At 47.6% G+C, this 13,757-nt stretch overlaps 1 long non-coding RNA gene across 1 annotated transcript in view; it reads left to right on the plus strand.

The window, feature by feature from the left end:
- LOC134969803 (uncharacterized) overlaps nt 1-13,241 on the plus strand; it is a 55,220-nt gene extending 41,979 nt beyond the window's left edge. The window contains exon 5 of the long non-coding RNA XR_010189522.1: nt 12,510-13,241. This is a non-coding gene — a long non-coding RNA (uncharacterized LOC134969803). The remainder of the gene's footprint in view (nt 1-12,509) is intronic.
- The last annotated feature ends 516 nt before the right edge of the window (nt 13,242-13,757 follow it).

A 13,757-nucleotide genomic window follows, 5' to 3' on the forward strand; every position in this document is an offset into this window, starting at 1 on the left:
GCCGCACTTTTGCACTGTGTATATACTGTATATTTACACACAGTATATATTTATACGGAAACCCCCCTCAGTAAATCCTGCATTTGCCCCTGGTGGTAGTGCCCCTTATGCAGTGCCCACAGTGGTAGTGCCACTTATACAGTGCCCACAGTGGTAGTGCCCCTTATGCAGTGCCCACAGTGGTAGTGTCCCTTATGCAGTGCCCACAGTGGTAGTGCCCACAGTAGTAGTGCCCCTTATGCAGTGCCCACAGTGGCAGTGCCCCTTATACAGTGCCCCCAGTAGTAGTGCCCCTTATGGCCCCACGAGTGATGACCCTTATGCAGTGCTCCCTATGCAAAGCCCCCATTAGTAGGTCCTACAGTAGTAATGCCTCCTGTAGTAGTGCCCCCTGTGGCATTGCCTCCAGTGGTAATGTCCCCTGTAGTAGTGCCTCCAGTGGTAATGCCCTCTGTAGTAGTGCCCCCAGTGGTAATACCCCAAAAGTAATACACCCTGTAGTGGTGCCCCTTACACACACAACCCCCCCCCCCCCCTCCACAATACTTACCTTAAGCCCAGCTCCTGTGTCCGACTGCTGCCATCTGTCTGGCTGCCTGCTCCTTGGAACTATGGGAGGGACGTCATGACTTCTTTCTCGTAGTGCACACTGCGAGAGCTGGAAGCCGGAGTTCAGGAGTGAGCTCCTGCCTCCGGTTGCCACTGTGGGGAAGGAGCCGGGCGCTCGTTGGTATCAAAATCTCAGTGGGCGCCCAGCATCTTTCTATCCATCTAGTATCAATCTCTTGCCCCTATTATCTATTTATCTATTATAAATTTCTTACCCTTATTATCTATCTATCTATCTATCTATCTATCTATCTATCTATCTATCTATATCTTATATCTATCTACAGTATCTATCTACTGTATTTCCCACCTATCTCATATAGATCTATCTCATATATATCTCTTACATCCCTCTCTCTCTCTCTCTCTACTTTCTCTCTCTCTCTATATGTGGGTTGCGGTGGGTGGATACCAGCGCAGCAAGTATGGCGGTACTGTGTGTAAGGGGAGGAGAGCGCAGCGCTTGCCTCTCCTGCCCCTCAGTGCTCAGTCCGGTCTCCGGGGGCAGCGGCGTGTATCTTTAATTAGGCGCCGGTTGATTAGCCAATCAGAGCTCATGGACTGGCAGCTGTGGCTCCTGACTGGCTGCCGGACCACCAGCTTTGATTGGCTCACGAACCAGCGCCTGATTGGAGATGCACGCTGCCACTGCCGGAGAGCGGACTGAGCACTGAGGGGCATATTTGTATCTGGCGCTGTGGGGGCATATGTGTATCTGGCGCTGTGGGGGCATATGTGTATCTGGCGCAGTGGGGCAAATGTATATCCGGCACTGGGGGCATATGTGTATCTGGCACTGTGGGGGCATATGTGTATCTGTCACTGTGGGGGCATATCTGGCACTGTGGGGGCAAATGTGTATCTGGCACTGTGGGGCATATGTGTATCTGCCACTGGGGGCATATGTGTATCTGGCACTGTGGGGGCATATGTGTATCTGGCACTGTGGGGGCATATATGTATCTGGCACTGTGGGGGCATATGTGTATCTGGCACTGTGGGGGCATATATGTATCTGGCACTGTGGAGGCATATGTGTATCTGGCACTGTGGGGGCATATGTGTATCTGGCACTGTGGAGGCATATGTGTATCTGGCACTGTGGGGGCATATGTGTATCTGGAACTGTGGGGGCATATCTGGCACTGTGGGGGCATATGTGTATTTGGCACTGTTGGAGCATATGTGTATCTGGCACTGTGGGGCATATCTGGCACTGTGGGGGCATATGTGTATCTGGCACTGTAGGGGCATATGTGTATCTGGCACTGCACTACTGGAGGCATATGTGTATCCTTCTCCTCATATGTGTATCATGCCCCCATTTTCATTGGCCACGCCCCCGTGTGGCATGTGGCCACACTCATTTCTCTTACGTCCTAGAGGATGCTGGGGTCCATTTTAGTACCATGGGGTATAGATGGTTCCACAGGAGCCTTCGGCACTTTAAGACTTTTCAACAGTGTGAACTGGCTCCTCCCTCTATGCCCCTCCTCCAGACCTCAGTTTAGAAAATGTGCCCAGGAGACTGGATGCACACTAGTGGAGCTCTACAGAGCTTTGCTGGAAAAAGACTTTCTTAGGTTTTTTATTTTACAGGGAAGCTGCTGGCAACAGCTTCCCTGCTTCGTGGGACTTAGGGGGGGAAGTAGGAACCAACTTCTCAATTAGTTAATGGTTCTACTTCCGCTGACAGGACACCATTAGCTCCTGAAGGATACTGAACACAGCCCAAGCCTGGCCAGCATTTACTCCCACAGCACTGCCGCCACCCCCTAACAGAGCCAGATGTTAGAAGGCTGGTGAGTATATTACCGGAGTCCTGCAGAGAGGGGATCCTCCGGTCATCGTTGGCGGCATACAGGTACACGCGCAGCGGTGGGACGCTGCGCGCCATGTCTCTCAGCACAAGAGTGCAGAGCGCGGAGGGGGGGGGGGGGGCACGCTCTGAGGGCATGTTTTAAAACTAAATACTCACTGGGCGCCATTTTCTCCTGCAGAAATGCCAGTGTGAAGCTCCTGAACGCTGTTTCTCCTCATGACAACGCTGATACAAGTACAGGGTGTTATAGAAGGGGCAGAGAGTGATCATTATAATTAGGTCTGTGGGCCTATTATTGGTATATGCGCTGTAAGAGGGTAATATTTCCACAATTCACAATAAGACGCAGTGTGTGGACTGGCGAATCCCTCAGTGTCTCTCTGGCAGACCTTAGTGTGGGTCTGTCCCCAATAGCCCCCCTGTGTGATAGGGGTGTGTGTGTGTGTGGGTGTGTGTGTGTGTGTGTGTGTGTGTGTGTGTGTGTGTGTGTACAAGTGTGTAACATGTCAGACATCGGGGAGGGTTCTTCCCAGGAAGAACCCATTTTAGATGCACAAGAGGGTAATATGGTGGCCCTTTCCTCTCAGAAGGAGCCGGAGTGGGTGAGAATGTTGCAAAAGAATGCTTGCAAATAAATTCTCTGAGTCTGAACAACAGACTAAATATTGGAGGCAGTCTGTGGAGGATGCACTGTTTACTGACCCCTCCATATCATCCACTCGGGTCCCATCCAGTTCCCAGAAAAGGTCTCTGGCCCAGATAATGCAAGGGGACACAGACACAGATTCCGTCTCTGACGTCGACACTGGGGATTTGAGAGGGGTAGGCCCCAAATTAGGCAAAAGCAAACAATGTATGAAAGTTGCTATAAAGGAAGTGTTGGAGTTTCCTGAAACAACACTGGTCCCAGAGGAAAAGGATTATTTTAAATTAAATAAAAAGCAGATTGTGACTTTTCCTCCTTCCAAGGTTTTGAATGCGTTCTTTGAAGAATCCTGGGCTAACCCTGAGAAGAAATTTACCCTTCCCAGAAGGATACGTGTAGCATACCCTTTCCCTAAGGAAGACAGGCACAAATGGGAGACACACCCAATGATAGACACCTCAGTTTCTCGGCTGTCTAAGAAAATAGTTTTGCCTGCCCCTGGTTCAGCCTCTTTAAAAGATCCAGCTGACCGTAAATTAGAAACAACCCTAAAATCCATATATATGGCTAATGGAACGGTGCTCAGGCCCACCATTGCTTGTGCGTAGGTGGGTAACGCTGTGGAAAAATGGTCTGACAACTTGCTTGTTAACATAGACACAGTTGACAGGGATGAAATAGTCCTAACTCTCTGCCATATCAAAGATACTGCTGGTTACTTAGTTGAAGCTATGAAGGATATTGGGTTGCTGAGTTCAAGATCCTCCGCTATGGCGATTTCAGCCCGCAGGGCGCTGTGGATCCGCCAATGGAATGCTGATGTGGAATTAAAAAAGAATATTGAGGTGCTTCCTTACAATGGAGAAGCCCTCTTTGGAGACAAACTCGATGCCATGATTTCAACAACTACATCATGCAAATCAGCATTTCTGCCTTCCGCGGCTGCTCCACCTAGGAAAGGATTTCATTCTCATACGATGCAATCCTTTTCGGCCCAACAAGTCCAAAAAGGCAAAGGGTACCCCCTTCTTCGCAGGAAGAGGGCAAGGAAGAGGTAAAAAAAATCTACAACACCATCAGGCTCGCAGGAGCAGAAGTCAACAGCTACTTCTGCTAAAACCTCAGCATGACGCTGGGGCTCCCCTGCGGGAGTACGATCGGGTGGGGGCACGTCTACTGTCTTTCAGCCAGGTCTGGGTTCGCTCAGATCTGGATCCTTGGGTATTGCAGATACAGTAGTATCCCAAGGGTACAAATTGGAATTTCAGGACCTTCCCCCATGCCGATTTTTCAGATCAGCCTTACCAGCTTCTGTTCAGGACAGAGCAATAGTGCTGAACGCAATACAGAAATTATGTCTAGACAACGTAATTTCCTTAGTTCCTGTGTCACAACAGGAAAAAGGGTTTTATTCAAGCCAGCTTGTAGTCCCGAAACCGGATGGCTCGGTCAGACCGATTTTAAACCTAAAGACTCTGAACCTTTATTTGAAAAGGTTCAAATTCAAGATGGAATCCCTGAGAGCGGTGATCTCCAGCTTGGAGGAAAAGGAATTTCTGGTATCGATGGACATCAAAGATGCTTATTTACATGTTCCCATCTACCTGCCGCATCAGGCATACCTGAGGTTTGCGGTGCAGGACTGCCACTACCAGTTCCAAACATTGCCTTTTGGGCTCTCCACGGCTCTGAGAATATTCACCAAGGTGATGGCGGAGATGATGGTTCTTCTTCGCAAGAAAGGAGTCAATGTCATCCCATACTTGGATGATCTCCTCATAAAAGCGAGATCCAAGGAGAAACTAGTGCAGAACATTGCACTTTCCCTGACGGTGCTTCAACAGCACGGTTGGATCATAAACCTTCCAAAATCACAATTGGAACCCACAATGAGATTATCATTTCTGTGAATGATATTGGACACGGAAGCACAAAAAGTATTCCTACCGGTGGAAAAGGCTCTGGAGATCCAGAGGATGGTCAAACAAGTTTTGAAACCAGCATGCGTATCGATTCATCAGTGCATCCGCCTGTTGGGAAAGATGGTAGCGGCCTACGAGGCTCTACAATTTGTCCGATTCCACGCCAGGGTGTTCCAATGGGACCTACTGGACAAGTGGTCAGGATCGCACCTACACATGCACTGGAGGATAATCCTGCCAACAAAAGCCAGAATTTCACTGTTGTGGCTTCAAAGTTCTCACCTCCTGGAGGGACGCAGGTTCGGGATTCAGACTTGGATCCTGGTGACCACAGATACAAGCCTCCGAGGTTGCGGAGCAGTCATGCAAGGGGAAAGCTTCCAAGGAAGATGGTCAAGTCAAGAAGTACTCCTTCACATAAACATTCTGGAATTGAGAGCTGTGTACAACAGCCTTCATCAAGCGGCACACCTTCTTCAAGGTCGTCCCATACAGATCCAGTCAGACAAAGTAACGGCAGTAGGTTACATAAACCGCCAGGGTGGAACAAAAAGCAGAGCGGCAATGACAGAGGTGGTAAAGATACTCCTCTGGGCAGAAAGACATGCAAAAGCTCTGTCGGTAATTTTCATTCCGGGAGTGAACAGCTGGGAAGAAGACTTCCTCAGCAGACACGATCTCCATCCAGGAGAATGGGGTCTCCACCCAGAAGTCTTTGCAGAGGTAGCAGATCGTTGGGGCGTTCCTCAAGTAGATATGATGGCATCATGTCTCAACAAGAAGCTTCAGAAATATTGTTCCAGGTTGAGAGACCCACAAGCAATAGCAGTAGATGCACTGGTGACCCAGTGGGTGTTTCAGTCGGTGTATCTGTTCCCTCCACTTCCACTAATACCAAAAGTTCTCAAGATCATCAGAAGAACAAGGGTTCGAGCAATTCTCATTGCTCCAGACTGGCCAATGAGGGCTTGGTATCCAGATCTTCAGGAGTTATTACTGGAAGATCCTCAGCCTCTTCCTCTTCGCGAGGACCTGCTTCAGCAGGGGCCGTTAGTTTATCAAGACTTACAGCGGCTACATATGATGGCATGGCTTTTGAGCGCCAGATCCTAGCCCATAAGGGTATTCCCAATTAAGTCATTCCCAAACTTATTCTGGCCAGGAAAGGAGTAACGTCCAAACATTACCATCGTATTTGGAGAAAATATGTATCTTGGTGTGAATCCAAGAAGTCTCCTGCGGTGGAGTTTAAATTAGGACGTCTTCTCCTATTTCTACAGGTGGGTGTGGATGCTGGCTTGAGATTAGAGTCTATCAAGGACCAAATTTTGGCCTTGTCCATTTTCTTTCAGAAACAGTTGGCTTCCCTTCCTGAGGTCCAGACGTTCGTGAAGGGGGTTCTGCGCATCCAACCTCCCTTTGTGCCTCCTGCGGCGCCATGGGATCTTAATGTGGTGTTGCAGTTCCTTAAATCGGACTGGTTTGAACCTCTACAAGAGGTAGAGTTGAAGTTTCTCACTTGGAAAGTGGTCATGCTGTTGGCCTTGGCCTCAGGCAGACGAGTGTCTGAATTAGGGTCTCTGTCACACAAGAGTCCATATTTGATTTTTCATGAAGATAGAGCTGAACTGCGGATGCGTCAGCATTTTCTTCCAAAGGTTGTGTCTTATTTCCATATCAACCAACCTGTGGTGGTGCCAGTGGCTTCTGACACCTCAGCCGTTTCAAAGTCCTTGGATGTCGTCAGAGTGTTGAGGACTTATGTTGCAAGAACGGCTCGGATATGGAAAACAGAATCATTGTTTGTCCTCTATGACCCCAACAAGATTGGGGGTCCTGCTTCTAACAAGACTATTGTGCGCTGGATCAGAGGTACCATTCAGCATACTAATTCCACAGTAGGATTGCCGTTACCGAGACCGGTAAAGGGCCACTCTACAAGGGAAGTGGCTTCTTCCCGGGCGGCTGCCCGGGGTGTCTCGGCGTTGCAAATTTGCAGCTACTTGGTCGGGGGCAAACACGTTTGCTAAGTTTTACAGGTTTGACACCATGGCTGCTGACGACCTTCAGTTTGGTCAGTCAGTTCTGCAGGAACATTAGCACTTTCCCGCCCGTACTGGGAGCTTTGTTACATCCCCATGGTTCTAAAATGGACCCCAGCATCCTCTAGGACGTAAGAGTAAATAGGATTTTAATTACCTACCGGTAAATCCTTTTCTTGTAGTCCATAGAGGATGCTGGGCGCCCGCCCAGTGCTCATTTTTCCTGCAGAATTACGTTTTGTCTTTTACACAGGTTCTCATGTGTTAAGATGTTCACAGCTGTTGCGTTATGTATGCACGTTGGCAATGATGATGTTGAAAGCCATGTTAGGCGACATGTTTTGTATGGTGTGAGCTGGTGTGAATCTCGCCACTAGTTTAATGTAAATTCTTCTCTCAAAGTTCTCCGTCTCCTCGGGCACAGTTCCTATACTGAGGTCTGGAGGCGGGGCATAGAGGGAGGAGCCAGTTCACACTGTTGAAAAGTCTTAGAGTGCCGAGGGCTCCTGCGGAACAGTCTTTACCCCATGGTACTAAAATGGACCCCAGTATCCTCTACGGACTACGAGAAAAGGATTTACCGGTAGGTAATTAAAATCCTATTTTTTTGGCACTGGTGGATACTAAAGTGCAAGAGCAATTCTATACCTCATGAGAAAGCTATTACCTAATTATCAAGGATGGCGGTGGTACAAGTACTGCCACTATCCATGATCAATAACGCCATCTCTGGATTGTGGTGAAGGAAAATATATACAATTTATTTCTGATATTTGCTATTAAATGCTGTATTAATTTTCATTATTCTATCTGTGAGTCCTTCATATCTGTAAGACACTGATCAGGAATACAGCAGATAGTGTGAATGAACATCCACAGATACAGGGATATACATGTATGCCAGCACTGGGGGTGATTGAGTACCCCAATATTTGTGTTGTCACAAACCATGTGTCTGCATGGCATTCTTTAGTCATATGGTGGACAATGTAATCCCTAATCATGTGACAATAAAATTACGCAGACCTCTGTGGTATAGCTAACTGGACATACAGCGTATAAGATAGTAGTGTAATGTAATAAAGGAAATGAGCGCCACCTGGTGGAAAACATTCATACTGCATTAAAGGGACTGAAGTAACAGGAATAATCTTAGCATGATCTGAGTATTGCAATTTAGACATCTAGCTTAATGCACAAATAAATGCCGCCTCTCAGAGGGGACGAATGAATGCCGCCTCTCAGAGGGGAAGAATGAATGCCGCCTCTCAGAATGAATGCCGCCTCTCAGAGGAGAAGAATGAATGCCGCCTCCCAGAGGGGAAGAATGAGTGCCGCCTCTCAGAGGGGAAGAATGAATGCCGCCTCTCAGAGGGGAAGAATGAATGCCGCCTCTCAGAGGGGAAGAATGAATGCCGCCTCTCAGAGGGGAAGAATGAATGCCGCCTCTCAGAGAGGAAGAATGAATGCCGCCTCTCGGAGGGGAAGAATGAGTGCCGCCTCTCAGAGGGGAAGAATGAATGCCGCCTCTCAGAGGGGGAAGAATGAATGCCGCCTCTCAGAGGGGAAGAATGAATGCCGCCTCTCAGAGGGGACGAATGAATACCCCTTCTCAGAGGGGAAGAATGAATACCCCTTCACAGAGAGGAAGAATGAATGCCGCCTCTCAGAGGGGACGAATGAATGCCGCCTCTCGGAGGGGACGAATGAATGCCGCCTCTCAGAGGGGAAGAATGAATGCTGCCTCTCAGAGGGGAAGAATGAATGCCGCCTCTCAGAGGGGAAGAATGAATGCTGCCTCTCGGAGGGGAAGAATGAATGCCGCCTCTCGGAGGGGAAGAATGAATGCCGCCTCTCAGAGGGGAAGAATGAATGCCGCCTCTCAGAGGGGACGAATGAATGCCGCCTCACAGAGGGGACGAATGAATGCCGCCTCTCAGAGGGGAAGAATGAATGCCGTCTCTCAGAGGGGACGAATGAATGCCGCCTCTCGGAGGGGAAGAATGAATGCCGCCTCTCGGAGGGGACGAATGAATGCCGCCTCTCAGAGGGGAAGAATGAATGCCGCCTCTCAGAGGGGAAGAATGAATGCCGCCTCTCAGAGGGGAAGAATGAATGCCGCCTCTCAGAGGGGACGAATGAATGCCGCCTCTCAGTGGGGACGAATGAATGCCGCCTCTCAGAGGGGACGAATGAATGCCGCCTCTCAGAGGGGAAGAATGAATGCCGCCTCTCAGAGGGGACGAATGAATACTCCTTCTCAGAGGGGAAGAATGAATGCCGCCTCTCAGAGGGGAAGAATGAATGCCGCCTCTCAGAGGGGAAGAATGAATGCCGCCTCTCAGAGGGGACGAATGAATGCCGCCTCTCAGAGGGGAAGAATGAATGCTGCCTCTCAGAGGGGAAGAATGAATGCTGCCTCTAAGAGGGGACGAATGAGTGCCGCCTCTCAGAGGGGAAGAATGAATGCCGCCTCTCAGAGGGGAAGAATGAATGCCGCCTCTCAGAGGGGAAGAATGAATGCCACCTCTCAGAGGGGAAGAATGAATGCGGCCTCTCAGAGGGGAAGAATGAATGCTGCCTCTCAGAGGGGAAGAATGAATGCTGCCTCTCAGAGGGGAAGAATGAATGCCGCCTCTCAGAGGGGAAGAATGAATGCCGCCTCTCAGAGGGGAAGAATGAATGCCGCCTCTCAGAGGGGAAGAATGAATGCTGCCTCTCAGAATGAATGCCGCCTCTCAGAGGAGAAGAATGAATGCCGCCTCCCAGAGGGGAAGAATGAGTGCCGCCTCTCAGAGGGGACGAATGAATGCTGCCTCTCAGAGGGGACGAATGAATGCTGCCTCTCAGAGAGGACGAATGAATGCCGCCTCTCAGAGGGGAAGAATGAATGCTGCCTCTCAGAGAGGAAGAATGAATGCCGCCTCTCGTAGGGGAAGAATGAGTGCCGCCTCTCGGAGGGGAAAAATGAATGCCGCCTCTCGGAGGGGAAGAATGAGTGCTGCCTCTCGGAGGGGAAGAATGAATGCCGCCTCTTGGAGGGGAAGAATGAATGCCGCCTCTCAGAGGGGAAGAATGAATGCCACCTCTCAGAGGGGAAGAATGAATGCCGCCTCTCAGAGGGGAAGAATGAATGCCGCATCTCAGAGGGGACGAATGAATACCCCCTCTCAGAGGGGAAGAATGAATGCCGCCTCTCAGAGGGGAAGAATGAATGCCGCCTCTCAGAGGGGAAGAATGAATACCGCCTCTCAGAGGGGAAGAATGAATGCATCCTAATTCAGTTTGAATAACGTCACGTTGTATAATCTAACATCAACTACAGAGAATAACGACGTGACAAAGGTAAAACGTCCACTCTACAAAATGCATTCAATTGTTTTTTATGGGCCCATTGGAGCAATTCAATTGTTACTCTGATCGGGCGCCTATTTATTACTTCTGGTTTATGGGAGACTTTTTGCACATTTCCTGTGGCCACCCTGGGAGGCTGTGAGCATAAATGTCAATGTCGTCTGCATTCGCGTCCACAACTGTATTGCTGCCGGAGGGCTCCCTCTAGTGGCCGGCACCAAATAACAATTGAATCGCCCAGAGAGTTATTTATATTATAACTAGGTGGGAGATGCTTCAAAAATAAAGGGGGGTACACACGGAGAGATCAGTGCTTAAATTCTAGTCAGATTGCTTAGAAGTTAAGTACAGATTTCTCCGTGTGTACCCCCCACAGTGAAAGCCATGTCGCTATCGCCGTTGCTAGATCGGCCTGCATGCAGGCTCAATCTAGCACATCGCTCATTTCACCTGCTGGGTGAAATGAGCGCCCCCCCCCCCCTTTCCTCCCCCCACCTCGCTCAGCACACATCGCGCTGTGCTGAGCGGGGGGAGAGATGTGTTAAGATGTGTTAAGATCACTCAGTACACATCTCTCCCCGTCAGTACTGGCCTTAACTTCTAAAGAGGAGGTGCTTACTATCGCAACCAATCCGCCACTAGCTATCGTTGTATAGAATGTACTAGATAAGTGATGTCTAGAAGCTTTTTGGCTATAAGCACCATTTGCACTCTGTAGATGGTTTGATGCATTCCCCCCCCCTCCTCCATATCACTAGAGTGTCAGTCTCTGTATATACATTATAGTGGTCTATTCCGCCAGGCTGTCACATTATTAAACATGCATTTTATTTGAAATTTAAGGTCCCCTAAAACTCTTGGTCAGCATGTCATTATATAATAACATATATTTATTGTTCTGTCACAGTCTCTTTCCTTATCCAATTGGGTTATAAAGAGAAAATAGTATTTCCAATGACCCCGTGTTGGAGAGAATACATTACAGACTTTGTGTGATATGAAATAAGTGTGTAAGGAGTTTCGGCGTTTTGTTTTGACTCAGTGGAACTTTATTTCACAATCTGTGTTTGTTTCGTTGTACAGGTTTGTGCACATTATTCTGGAACTATGGCTATTGTGACACTACATGCCCCAGCATACACTAGCGGCCATTATCTTCAGGGGCATGGTGGTACTTGTGGTGCAACCATAGCTGGAGTAGGAAGGCAGCAGAAAACAGCTAAGTAGTGTGGTTATGAGCCACTTCGGCCAACTTGTCTTCTGGGCAAACCTTGCACTTGCCTTGGATTAGGGTATATATTGAGTAACAGAAGTGTGCCGTGCTGCGTTAACGTCGTGTCCGCGAAAAGCGTTGTCATTGTGAACTTGCTATACAAACCAGAAGCTCACATTGGGGGTCATTCTGAGTTGTTCATTCGTTATATTTTTCTCGCAACGGAGCGATTAGTCGCTAATGCGCATGCGCAATGTCCGCAGTGCGACTGCGCCAAGTAAATTTGCTATGCAGTTAGGTATTTTACTCACGGCATTACGAGTTTTTTTCTTCGTTCTGGTGATCGTAATGTGATTGACAGGAAGTGGGTGTTTCTGGGCGGAAACTGGCCGTTTTATGGGTGTGTGCGAAAAAACGCTACCGTTTCTGGGAAAAACGCGGGAGTGGCTGGAGAAACGGAGGAGTGTCTGGCCGAACGCTGGGAGTGTTTGTGACGTCAAACCAGGAACGAAACTGACTGAACTGATCGCAGTTGCCGAGTAAGTGTGGAGCTACTCAGAAACTGCTAAGTAGTGTCTATTCGCAATTTTGCTAATCTTTCGTTCGCAATTTTGATAAGCTAAGATACACTCCCAGTAGACGGCGGTCTAGTGTGTGCAAAGCTGCTAAAAGCAGCTTGCGAGCGAACAACTCGGAATGAGGGCCATTGTGTTACAGAACACTGATCTAACAGGTTTTGTTGTGTAATGTTGTGTCTGCTGCCATCTAGTGATCAAACTGTAGTAGACAACATCTATTTTTAAGTGGTCCATTAATGTTTGAGTCAAGATCTGTTTTGGCCCAGCAGAATGATAATAATAATAATAATAATTTTATTGATATAGCGCTCTTTCTCCAACAGGACTCAAGAATGATGGGCACAGACGACCCTCTAAGCCTTCACCTGCAGCTCCAGGGAAACGCGTTGAGCTACATAAATTATGCACTGAGGCTATTTGTCTTATGAACTTCTGAATACCATCTGTGACTACAATTTGGACCGTAGATATCTCCATTTGACTCTAAAGTTGGCTTATTATCTACGGACAACCCCTAGAGCACAACCTAATTGAGGACTGAGTGCTCACAGACATCTGGGGGCTTTCTATATTGTCTGCTAAACAAAAATTCTAAATTGAACGCTATTGACCTACCGTGGAGAAGGTCCTAGTTCAGTAAATATAGGAGTATGAGAAGTATGATAAGGGGCTCTATACATTCTTTCTTTTATACAGAGCTGCTGATTCATTGTGACAAATAAGGATTTTAATAATATATTTTATTGTGCTCATATATTTTTATATGTCTCCTGGGCTGCAAGCCAAACGCACATGTCAGGCTGATACAATAACTTTCTGGTGTGTGCAGATTTTAGTCTACTGAATCAACACAATTGCCACATTTTATCCAGGTGTTATATGATTTGTGAGACCTGACGGTTCAGGATATCTATAACCCCATAATTGGGTTCAAGGTGTACAGTTAGCCCTCAAAACGAAATACTATCAATTTCTTTGTCTTATTGTTCGGGCACTACTTTGGTCCTTCTTGGGATGAACGCAAAATGTTTTTAATAAATAATTTTAAAGAAAAATCAAGGTATCAATCACTGACCACACCTATGTTAAAGATAATAAATTACAATCTGGTGGAATCCTTTTGAAGTTTTACAGAACCTGCCATTTTTTTTATCTCACCAACCCCTGAAGATGTCCAATTGGACGATACGTGTAGGGTTTATCCTTTCCATTCACCACCAACCTGTCTGTAAATTCACCCTATAGCTCACACACCGCAAGGTGAGGGTGATATTTTTGTTCATCAACCAGTGTGAAGTGTGTGTATGGTAAAGCTTGGTTGACACATCTATGCTCTTAGAAGAATCTTGTTATTTTTAATGGAATTGATTAAAATATTTTTACTGAAAAAAGCTTTTTGTGGGTGATATTTTTATTGGGTGAGAGGGTATACTCTCAGGCTACAAGTGGGAAGAACCCAAAAAAGCTAAGGACTTTTGGAAAGACTTCTGAATGAAGAAACTGAATTGAGACTCTCTTAAACAGCATTAAAAATTGAGCGCACTCTGGACTTTTTTGTGTGTATATATTTT

The sequence above is a fragment of the Pseudophryne corroboree genome, chromosome 11, assembly GCF_028390025.1.
Source record: "Pseudophryne corroboree isolate aPseCor3 chromosome 11, aPseCor3.hap2, whole genome shotgun sequence".
NCBI lineage: Eukaryota > Metazoa > Chordata > Amphibia > Anura > Myobatrachidae > Pseudophryne > Pseudophryne corroboree.